General features: G+C 38.9%; 1 long non-coding RNA gene across 1 annotated transcript; it reads right to left on the bottom strand.

The window, feature by feature from the left end:
• Window positions 1-1,741: 1,741 nt before the first annotated feature.
• On the bottom strand, window positions 1,742-2,025 carry LOC118764434. The gene is made up of 2 exons (XR_005000246.1): window positions 1,966-2,025; window positions 1,742-1,932 (listed from the first exon to the last, which is right to left on the bottom strand). It is a non-coding gene; the product is annotated as an uncharacterized LOC118764434 (long non-coding RNA).
• Window positions 2,026-11,327: the final 9,302 nt, after the last annotated feature.

The raw sequence follows: 11,327 nt of genomic DNA, 5'->3' as shown, positions 1-11,327 counted from the left end.
ACTGATGAAGGGCCGGGAAATGCTCATTGGGATGGCGACTACTTTGATAGTCGAATCTCCTTTGACAAAGGATATTAAAGCCTCGTTGAGCCTCATAAATGACAAGCTGTTCGTAACATCTTGTATGATTGTCTCGTGTCTGTTTATAGCGGCATCAAACTCTCAAAGTCAGTCTATTAGTAGGTTGCAGTAGTTGTTCTTGATATTGATTGTGGAGGCACATGGCCTAGTGGTTAGAGCAGCGGACTCGCGGTCGAGGGATCGAGGGTTCGAATCTCAGACCGGGTGATGTGTGTGTTTATGAGCGAAAGCACCTAGGCTCCACGCAGCTCCGGCAGAAGGTAATGGCGAACTTTTGCTGACTCTTTCGCCACAACTTTCTCTCACTCTTTCCTCCTGCATCTTGCAGCTTACCTGCGACGGACCTGCGTCCCGTCCAGGTGGGGAACCTATACGCCAAGAAACCGGAAAACCGGCCTTATGAAAGAGGCATGGCTCGAGAAGGAACAAACAAACAAACAATATTGATTAGCACCATATTAGTTCTGATCATGTAGACTTACAATTAAAAGTACTACAACCAAGACCAAATTGATTATTTTGAGAAAAAAATGTTCTCCGAATGCGTTAGACGTGAAGGACTAAGGTGTAATAATGGTAAGTACTGTTGGTCTCGTAATCATAAGTTCATGAATTCGGTTCTTGGACTGCTTAGAACATTGTGTCCTAAAGTAAGGCACCTCATTTCGGTTTGTATCTTTAGAATAAGTTTTAATGAATACCAGCCAACTGCTGGTGCGGCTACTTCTTTCTCTCCAGATGTGACATCTAAAATGTTCTCTTGCGTGAATGGTGGGTGGGATGACAGCATCTGCCTATATCTGCTCGTGACTACGTATTCTCTTTACTTGTTTCAGTCATTTGACTGCGGCCATGCTGGAGCACCGCCTTTAATCGAGCAACTCGACCCCGGGACTTATTCTTTTGTAAGCCCAGTACTTATTCTATCGGATCTCTTTTGCCGAACCGCTAAGTAACGGGGACATAAACACACCAGCATCGGTTGTCAAGCAATGCTAGGGGGACAAACACAGACACACAAACACACACACGCATATATATATATACATATATACGACGGGCTTCTTTCAGTTTCCGACTACCAAATCCACTCACAAGGCTTTGGTCGGCCTGAGGCTATAGTAGAAGGCACTTGCCCAAGGCATGTGGCTGGTAGACAAGCTACTTACCACAAAGCCACTCCTGCGCCTCAAAAATAATTAGAGAAAGCAAGGAATGACGTATGTTATCAAATCATATTCGCTACAGCTATTGTTTAACTGTACTTTATCCCATGTATCAATTTTTTAAATATTAAGATAATAAGGTACGATTTGAAAAGCAATAGCAAGACTATTGCTTAGTCATGGAATTACTACTACTACGACTACTACTACTAGTAGTAGTAGTAGTCGAGGTAGTAGTGCTAACAAGTCATTGGTCCGTTCGTGCGAGTTGTAGGCTAGTGGTCGCTCATGACCAAAAATACTATAAATAAGGACCTTCACTGCGTGACAACCCCAAACAAAGACACATTTTCTCAGCCAAATGTCCCTCGGATCGCGGTATCCAACGCTTGAATCTTTTCGGCTTGAACGGCAGTTTTTAACTTAATTTCTAGGTAACTAAAAAATTTTAAACTTCGTATACTGGTAGAATGTGTTTATAAAACATATTTTTCTCTTGGCTTTATTGAGAAAATTCTATGGTTTGTAAGATATTTGTTGTTTATTTTTCTCCAATTTCTGCAATTTCAACCAATCAGTGACGTCTATTGAGGTAAAAGCCATTCTGTGCTATATGAGTATGTCCCTCGTTTATGAAACAGATTGGGTTTATTTACATTTGTGAAGAAAAAAAGATACCCTAACCCTAACATTAACCCTAACCCTAACCATAACTAACCCTAACTAACCGTAACCCTAAAATAGATTGAAATGCAATAGATCGACACTAGGGTCATAATTATAGGTGACAATTTCATATGACACCGCTAGAAAAAACTGCCGTTCAAACCGACAAGATCCCAACGCTTTTCTTTTATATTTCTTCATAAATTCATACAGTAGAACCTGACGTGCATATAACATTTATTTCTAGCAGCAACAGAGACCATCTTCAGGCTGCCTCATTGTCTCAGTATTTAATGTACATCACGTAAGTTGAACAACAATTATATGATCAATCACAGGCTAGTCATAAAAATCTAGGCAAGACATAACAACCCATTTTTCCTACTTAAATGCGTGGATGTTTGACATTTGAGTAAAAGATTATATGTTCAATAATAGTTTATAAGCATATATAAACGCATACGTATTTACGTACGTCTGTATGTATGTATGTATGTATGTATGTATGTATGTATGTATGTATGTATGTATGTATGTATGTATGTATGTATGTGTGTAAGTATGTGTGTATATATTTATGTATGTATGTCAAAACACGAAACACAAACACGCATTTCACAAGCGCACACATATACATCCATATCTGCTTGCATATCTATCTATCTATCTATCTATCTATCTATCTATCTATCTATCTATCTATCTGTCTATCTGTCTATCTGTCTATCTATCTATCTATCTATCTATCTATCTATCTATCTATCTATCTATCTGTCTATCTGTCTATCTATCTATCTATCTTCTATCTATCTATCTATCTATCTATCTATCTATCTATCTATCTATCTATCTATCTATTTGTCTGTCTGTCTGTCTATCTATCTATCTGTCTGTCTGTCTGTATATCTGCCTGTCTGTCTATGTCTCTTTATGTATCCATCTGATCTGTGTGTGTATGTGGATGTATATATATATTAGCATGTACTCACGCATTTCAAGTATAGAACACAATCTCACACTCATACATGCATACACCCATACATACATATACATACGTACATACAAACTTACATGCATACACACACATACAGAGATGCATACACATACATATATAAATACTTGCATGCATACACACACATACATAGATGCATACACATACATATATAAATACATACATACACACACATGCATACATTCATGCATACATGCATATATACTTATATTTTGATTTAGATTTATGCATGTGTGTGTATGTATGCATGCATGTATGCACGTATGCATGCATGTATGTATGTATGTATGTATGTATGCATACCACAACATGAAATCAGATCCCGTTATTTTCTTTTAGCTTCGTTAATATCAATTTTTAGGTTGCATATTGTAACGTTTTTCTGGTTATTGAGTAAATGTTGCACACGGAAAGAGATGTTTTTAATGCCAAGAATATGTCACATCCATCATTCTGCTTACCACAGCACCAGATATATGATTCAATCATCTGATTGAAGCAATGTGATAAGGATACACAACTATCGATCGATTTATCTCAGAAATAAAAGAGAAATTGACGGAATTTGGCTAGTTGCTTTAAATCTTAATGTACCTCCAGCTGTTTTTGAATCGATGACTACTACTAGTAGTAGTAATAGTAGTAGTAGTAATAGTAGTAGTAGTAATAGTAGTAGTAGTAATAGTAGTAGTAGTAATAGTAGTAGTAGTAATAGTAGTAGTAGTAGAAGAAGAATAAGTAGAAGAAGAAGAAAAAGAAATGATGGTGGTGGCAGCAGTAGTAGTAGTAGTAGTAGTAGTAGTAGTAGTAGTAGTAGAAGAAGAAGAAGGAGAAGAAAAAGAAATGATGGTGGTGGCAGCAATAGTAGTAGTAGTAGTAATTGTAGTAGTAGTAGTAGTAGTAGCAGCAGCAGTTGATTTTGTTTAGCTTTTGATGTGACTTGAGAATGGAAAGACCTGGAGTCTCACATAATAGTAACACGGACAAATCACACACTCACACGCGCACACACACACACACACACACACACACACACACACACACACACACACACATACGTACATATACATGGCTGTGTAAGAGGCTCTGTCGTATTTTTAAGCTTTAATTAATAATTCAATCAAATTACATAGGAAAATCGTTTATTTGTCAAAATATATACCATCATATTCTGTTGTCTGTAACCATCGTTGCGCCAAAAGCTCAATTTCACGCCTATATCATTTGAATGATTTCAAGTTAAAAATCTCCCTGCACCTGTTTTCAACCTCACCCACATTACTCCATCCGTACAGGAATCCTCCGTCTGTGCAGGAAATAAAAATTTGCTCGGAAAAGATGGTAATCTGATTGTGCAAGGTCTGGAATGCTGGCAGGGTGAGGTGGCACTTCCAACCACTGTAGTTCCTCAAGATTACGCTTATTCACATTGGCAGTGTGTGCTGGGGGAATTGTCGTCCTTCGACTGATCAAGGCGAGATGTGGGCTTTCAAAATATCTTATATTCCCTGCATTTATTGAGTCTAAAGTTTAGCGTTCTCAGTATGACAATATGGAAGTAAGACAAAGTGCAACACTCACTCGAAATTCCGCCAAACAGCACTTCTCCTCTTTGATAACTGGTTCTTAAGTCTGGCCTGAAGGAAGCCATCGATTTCTCTTATTAAGATTACGGAAACAGATCTTGTTTTCATCTCCAGTTACAATACAATGCCAAAGACGGGCATTTCGAGGCTTTACCAGCAGTTGTTTGAAAATCTTTACACGTCCTTCAGCCTGGTCATTATCCAGTTCATGTGGAGTATCTTGGCAGCATCTGCTCAAAAGGTCAAGCTTATGGATGTGTGCTTTGTGAAGAACCAAGTTCTGCCAAAAATGCACGAGAGTGTGTGATTTGCTGTTGTTCCGCCATTTGAACCACGGCATCATCATCCGCAACAGAAGGTCTCACTGACCTTAGTTTGTCTTCTAATCTGGAGTCACTTTTCTTGAAACGTCTGAACCAGGTTTGTGACATAGGTTCGTTCACAGTTCCTGGGTCTTCCACATCATTAATTTCTTTTGTCGTTGGTTTTACTGAGTCCTTTTTTTTTACACAGGCAGCGAAAAAGGATTCTAAAGGCAATCTTTCCATTCCTTATCAAAACAGTTAAATAAGAATAAACAATTAAATGTTTATATGTTATATATATATGCAAATAAAGAATTAACAAGTCGGCAAAAACGATTGGGAAACAAACTGTACCAAATTAATGACATAATATGAAGATACAAGGTGCCAAAAATTATTAGTGAAAATCCGAAAAAAACTTTTGATTCAGTTTGGCATGAATATAACCGGATATTATTGTAAGAGGTACAATAGTGTGAGGAAGCGCATTGTGAACAGCGTTGTATAACAAGAAGCGATAACTTGGTCAATATGTATGTATGCGTGTGTGTGTGTATGTGTGCATGCGCTCGCGTATGTGCGTGCGTGTGCCTGTGTGTGAAGGCGCGTGGCCTATTTTTTTACGGTATTGCACTCTCGATTGTAAAATCACGGTTTTGATAACCAGACTGGTTGTGTGGCGTTATGTTCTTGAAAGAAAACACGTCATCTTACGATGCTTCAGTACACTGTTAGTGCGTAGCCCTGTGTTCCATTCAAGTGGGATCTGTGCCTACCCACCTAGCCAGTGGAATCGCTTCATTCGAAAGATACAATAATGTGAGGAAGCGCATTGTGAACAGCGGTGTATAACAAGCGGTGCATAACAGTAATATATATATAAAGGAATACCAAAAATGGGACAAGAACGCAAAACATCCAGACAGACAATACGAAAAAACAAGGACGGGTTATCTTTGCAATTTCGGCTGGTTATACTCGAGATTGCTCCAATCTGGCCAGCTCCAAGGAAAAAGTAAGCTAAGAGCACTAGATTCATTGGATGAAAGCAGCGAATGTATAAGAAAACAATGACGGAAAAACGTAGAAATGATACACAAATCCAAATGCGAATAAAAGGCATAGACAACAGGTATCTTTCGACTAAGGAGGAATTAAATTAATCTAGTGTGTGTGTGGAGGTGAAGCCCTACGGCAGTGACATAAGAGGTGACAGGCATAGGGAGGAATATAGATGTTGCAACGGATGGTAGTCGAACCAAGAAGGAAAGGTCAAGCTTGGCCGAACACCGGTCACCTGGAGAGAGAAGAGAGAAAAGGTAGAGGCAAAGGGATAGACAAATTGGGGAGGGACGAGAAAAAACGAAAAGGTACAGAATGAAGTGAAAGAGAATGGAAGGTGAGAATGAAGAGAAAGCCAGGAAATGTGAGAGAGGGGAAACGAAGGAACGAAGAGTGGAAAAAACGAAGTAAGTGTGAAGGGGCTGATAGAAAGAATGAAAGAATAATAGAATCGTACAAAATCTATTTATCTATCTATCTATCTATCTATCTATCTATCTATCTATCTATCTATCTATCTATCTATCTATATATATATATATATATATGTATGTGTGTGTGTATGTGATTGTGTGTGTTTGTGTGTGTGTGTGTGTGTGTGTTGTGTGTGTATGAGCGTGCGTGCTTACATATATGAGACCAAAGTGTACGTATGCCGCTATATTAATATAAAAAAGAATACGAAAAATAGGACAAAAGCTTCAAAACATCCAGACAGACGATACAAAAAAAGAAAAAAAAAACACGGATGCAAGTCTGTTAGACGGATTGAATATTCGTTCGAAAGAAAACAAACAGTTAAAAATATAGATAACTTTACCTGTGCATCTGTAATACATATTTTATGCAATAGCAAGCTGAAGGTGGGAAGAAACCTATATAGGCTAAACAGGTATAATTTTAAAGCAGCGCATGGCTCTGCATAGACAACAAATTCGAATTCCCAAATTTTACAATCTTCTTCCTATATTCCCGATGGCACACCGCAGCAGCAATACATCTAACAACACTGTGTTTTCAAGATAACACGACATATTGCGTAACCGAGTGATTAAGTTATTGGGCTTACTGTCATAAGGTCATGGGTTCGATTCCATGAGCAAGACTACTCATCTCTTCTTACTCCACTCCATTCAGTTGTAAATAAGTAAAAGCCCACGTTTTGCTCGACGAAGAGTGGGATAGCTGATAGGGAGTCTGTATTAGCCCACGACCTCATTGGGACACTAAACAATTAGCAAAGGAATGATGCTTGCTCTTAGATCCTTCTAGCTTTCATGGTAGGGCTATGGTAGAGTTTTAAGGCGGCGAGCTGGGAGGAACGTTAGCACGCCGGGCGAAATGCGTAGCCGCATTTCGTCTGTCGTTACGTTCCGAGTTCAAATTCCGCCGAGGTCGACTTTGCCTTTCATCCTTTCGGGGTCGATAAAGTACCAGTTACGCACTGGGGTCTATGTAATCGATTTAATCCCTTTGTCTGTCCTTGTTTGTCCCCTCTGTGTTTAGTCCCTTGTGGGTAATAAAGAAATATACGGTAGAGTTTGGAGTGAAATAGTTGTGGGGTGGGGGGATATCTGCCAGCTATTTCAGTGTATTCTTCAATTGTACTACTACGAAGTTAATTGTCTATACAACTCAATAAAATACGAGAGTGAGAACCGAGGTATAATAACAGACCTTCTTCAGTACTAGAACTGCTCAATAACAGACTTTTAATGACGCAATATTTCTACATTTATATATTCCCTATTCATTATAGAACAGAAAGGTATGTGTATGTGTATATGTAAGAGCGACGTACGTGAATATTTATGAATCTGCAGCAGTATTTGTTATTTAAGCAAGTACATTTACACAAGTGCATTATGGAGTAAATAAGTGTGTGCATCCCGATATATATATATATGTGTGTGTGTGTTGTGTTGTGTGTGTTTATAACAGAATGTGTTATTATTTTGAAAGCAAAATATGCGTTAGTGTATGCGTTTGTAATATCGACATTTTCGCTCATAAAAAAATTGTATCTACAATGGTTAAAAATAGCACACTTTCAATTCATGCTATATAAACACGTGTGTGTTTGTGTAGATGAATAGAAAGAATATATACATACATACATATACACACACACACGCACAAACAACACACACACACACCACCACACACACACACACACACACACATATAATATATATATATATATATATATTTATATATATATAAATAATCAAACAATTTCAATAGGATAAATTATGTATGTATGAACACACACACATATGCGCATATATATTATACGTATGTACCTGTATGTATATATATATATATATATGCATATATATATTATATATATATATATATATATATATATACATGTATGAATGTATGTATGTCTCTCTCTCTCTCTATATATATATATATATATATGTATGTATGTATGTATGTATATCTGTGTATATGTGTGTGTGTGTGTGTATGTGCAGACATATGCGTAAGTGTTTATGAGCATATAGGGGGCGTGTGTGTATGATACAAAAATGATGGTTGGGAGTATGAGGAAGAAAGGATGTGAAGGGGAATGAGAAAAATGGAGGTCGGGAGGAAGTGGAGGGCGAAACGCATAAAATGAAACATATGCAATATAATAGACTATATGTATGTGTGTATGTCTATGTAAGCATATGTATATATGTGCATATATGCGTGTATATCATATACACGTACACACACATACATAGAGAGAAGAGGAGATGAGATGAGAGAGTGAAGGATAGAAATGGAGAGAGAGAGAGAGAGAGAGAGAGAGAGAGAGGTGAGACTGAAAGGAAACAGAGAGTTCTTTGTATGGCGGTTGAAAAATAGTGAATATAATAGAACTACATGATGAATCGGTAATAATCGTCGTAACACACACGCATACACACACACACAGAAAAAAGCAAACCAAGCAACAGCCAGAACAACAACAACAACAACAACAACAACAGGAACAATAACAATAACAAGATCAATACTGACAGTAGATGAAAGAGAGGCGTCAACAGGCGTGGGGGTTTATGTAAGAGGATATCATGTAGGTGGTAATGAAAAAAACAAAACCCAGCAAAGACAAACAATAACAATAAAAACACAAAAAACAATGAGTGATAACAGAAGGAGAAACAATTGCCGGACACTGAGTTGCTTCGTAAGTAAATATTAAGAGTAAGAAAACCAAAAATAGCACACACATACGCATGCACACACACACACACACACACACACACACACACACACACATTCCCCCCCCCCACACATATTCACACACACGCACGCACACATTCCGACATACGCACGCACGCACACATTCACACACACCTCGCACGCACGCACACATTCACACACACACGCACGCACACATTCACACACACGCACGCACACATTCACACACACGCACGCACACATTCACACACACGCACGCACACACACACATTCCACCCCACACACACATTCACACACACGCACACACACACATTCCTCCCCCCACACACATTCACACACACGCACACACACACATTCCCCCCCACACACATTCACACACACGCACACACACACATTCCCCCCCCACACACATTCACACACACGCACACACACCCATTCCCCCCCACACACATCAACACACACGCACGCACACTCACGGGTATATTTGTACTTTGGGAAGGTAACGCAGCCAATTAAAAATAAATGTAATGGCAGTGTTTCGCCTCAGTTTAATAACAAATTAATTAGATAATTAGTTAATTAATTTGTACATTAATAAATAAATAGTTTGGTTTATCAAAACTCTTTCGTCAATGACCAGTGACCTTCAGTGGAGGCACATGGCCTAGTGGTTAGAGTAGCGGACTCACGGTCGAGGGATCGCGGGTTCGAATCTCAGACCGGGTGATGTTTGTGTTTATGAGTGAAACACCTAAGCTCTACGCAGCCCCGGCAGAAGGTAAGGGCAAAACTTCTGCTGATTCTTTCGCCACAACTTACTCTCACTCTTTCCTCCTGCATCTAGCAGCTCATCTGCGACGGACCAGTATCCCGTCCAGGTGGGGGACCTATACCCCAAGAAGCCGGGAAACCGGCCCTTATGAGCCAGGCATGGCTCGAGAAGGAACAAACAACAACAACATTATATAGCATTGTATGGAGCACATTGCTTATTAAGGTAAATGCCTGTGATCCTGCTCTTAATCTCTTTGATATTTCAGTATCCATATCTCGATGTATATCCACCATGGTCTCTAAGTAGACGTGTTCCTTTACTTCAAAGATTTGATCGCTTTCCGCCTTTATTCGACTTCGTACTACGCCTTCCGGCCGTCGCATAAATTTTGTTATGAGGTCAGCTGAAACTTTCTTAGGCTGACAAGGATATCCTCATGAAATGCGACCGAATGGCGTTTATTTTTCTATATAATCCCACTTGCGGCCCATGCACTTCTTCCATCAATGTTGCCGTGTTTGGGTTTCATTGGTGAAGAAGTTTTCATCGTGTTGGTCAAAAGAGTCCTAAACTTCAGATATGACGTCATCGCCACTGTGTTACGGGTTCGCAGTGTCGCTCCCTAATACAGCAACTATGTCACCACTCTGAAAATTCTTGTGAACTAAACCTTATTCTGCAGCTACCCGATAACACTACAATGACAAATTTTGTCTACTTTCAAGAAAAGTCGCTACTAGTTACGACTGAAGTTTTCTTTCATGAGTCAGATGTCAGCTTACCTGAAAAGAAACAATGCAGTTATTAATAGGAATAATTGAAATTAATGCATGCAAGATTTCCCAGCTCTGGCTTTACTCATTCATAGTCAAACTATGAACATTTCAGCCCACCCACGTATAGGTATAACTCATAGGCTGTAACTGAAGGAGAAAATGTAACGATTCTATGGGGCTTCCTTGTATATACAGAGAAAGCTATTAAATGAAATAAACCGAACGTTATTGTGAAAATCCAAAGTAATAGTGCGTTTATTGATTGACATGAGTATCGCGTGTGATCTTAACATTTCGGTAAAAGAATTTGACAAGGTCAGAAAATATGAAGATTTGCTCATTGAAGTCGAAAAAAAAAATGTGATGTCATAAGACAGTTAGAATACCAATGATACAATAGTACTAGGAATGATCAAAATCGGTTCCGGGTTCAGGCCCACTGCGTGGGATCTTGAGCAATGTCTTCTACTATAGACTTGGCCCGACCAAAATCTTGTGAATGGATTTGGTAGACGAAAATTTAAAGAAGCCCATCACAAACACACACACACATATATACGCACACACGATTGTGTGTGTGTGTGTTTGTGTGTGTGTGTAAGTATACCTCTGCCTTTGTGTCTGTGTTTGCTTTCCACCACCACTTGACAACCGGTGTTGGTGTGTTTAAGTTACCGTAAATTACCGGTTCGGCAAAAGA

This window comes from Octopus sinensis, linkage group LG8 (assembly GCF_006345805.1).
Source record: "Octopus sinensis linkage group LG8, ASM634580v1, whole genome shotgun sequence".
Classification (NCBI taxonomy): domain Eukaryota; kingdom Metazoa; phylum Mollusca; class Cephalopoda; order Octopoda; family Octopodidae; genus Octopus; species Octopus sinensis.
The sequence above is the reverse complement of the archived record's forward strand: the minus strand, read 5'-3'. Positions and strand labels throughout refer to the sequence as shown.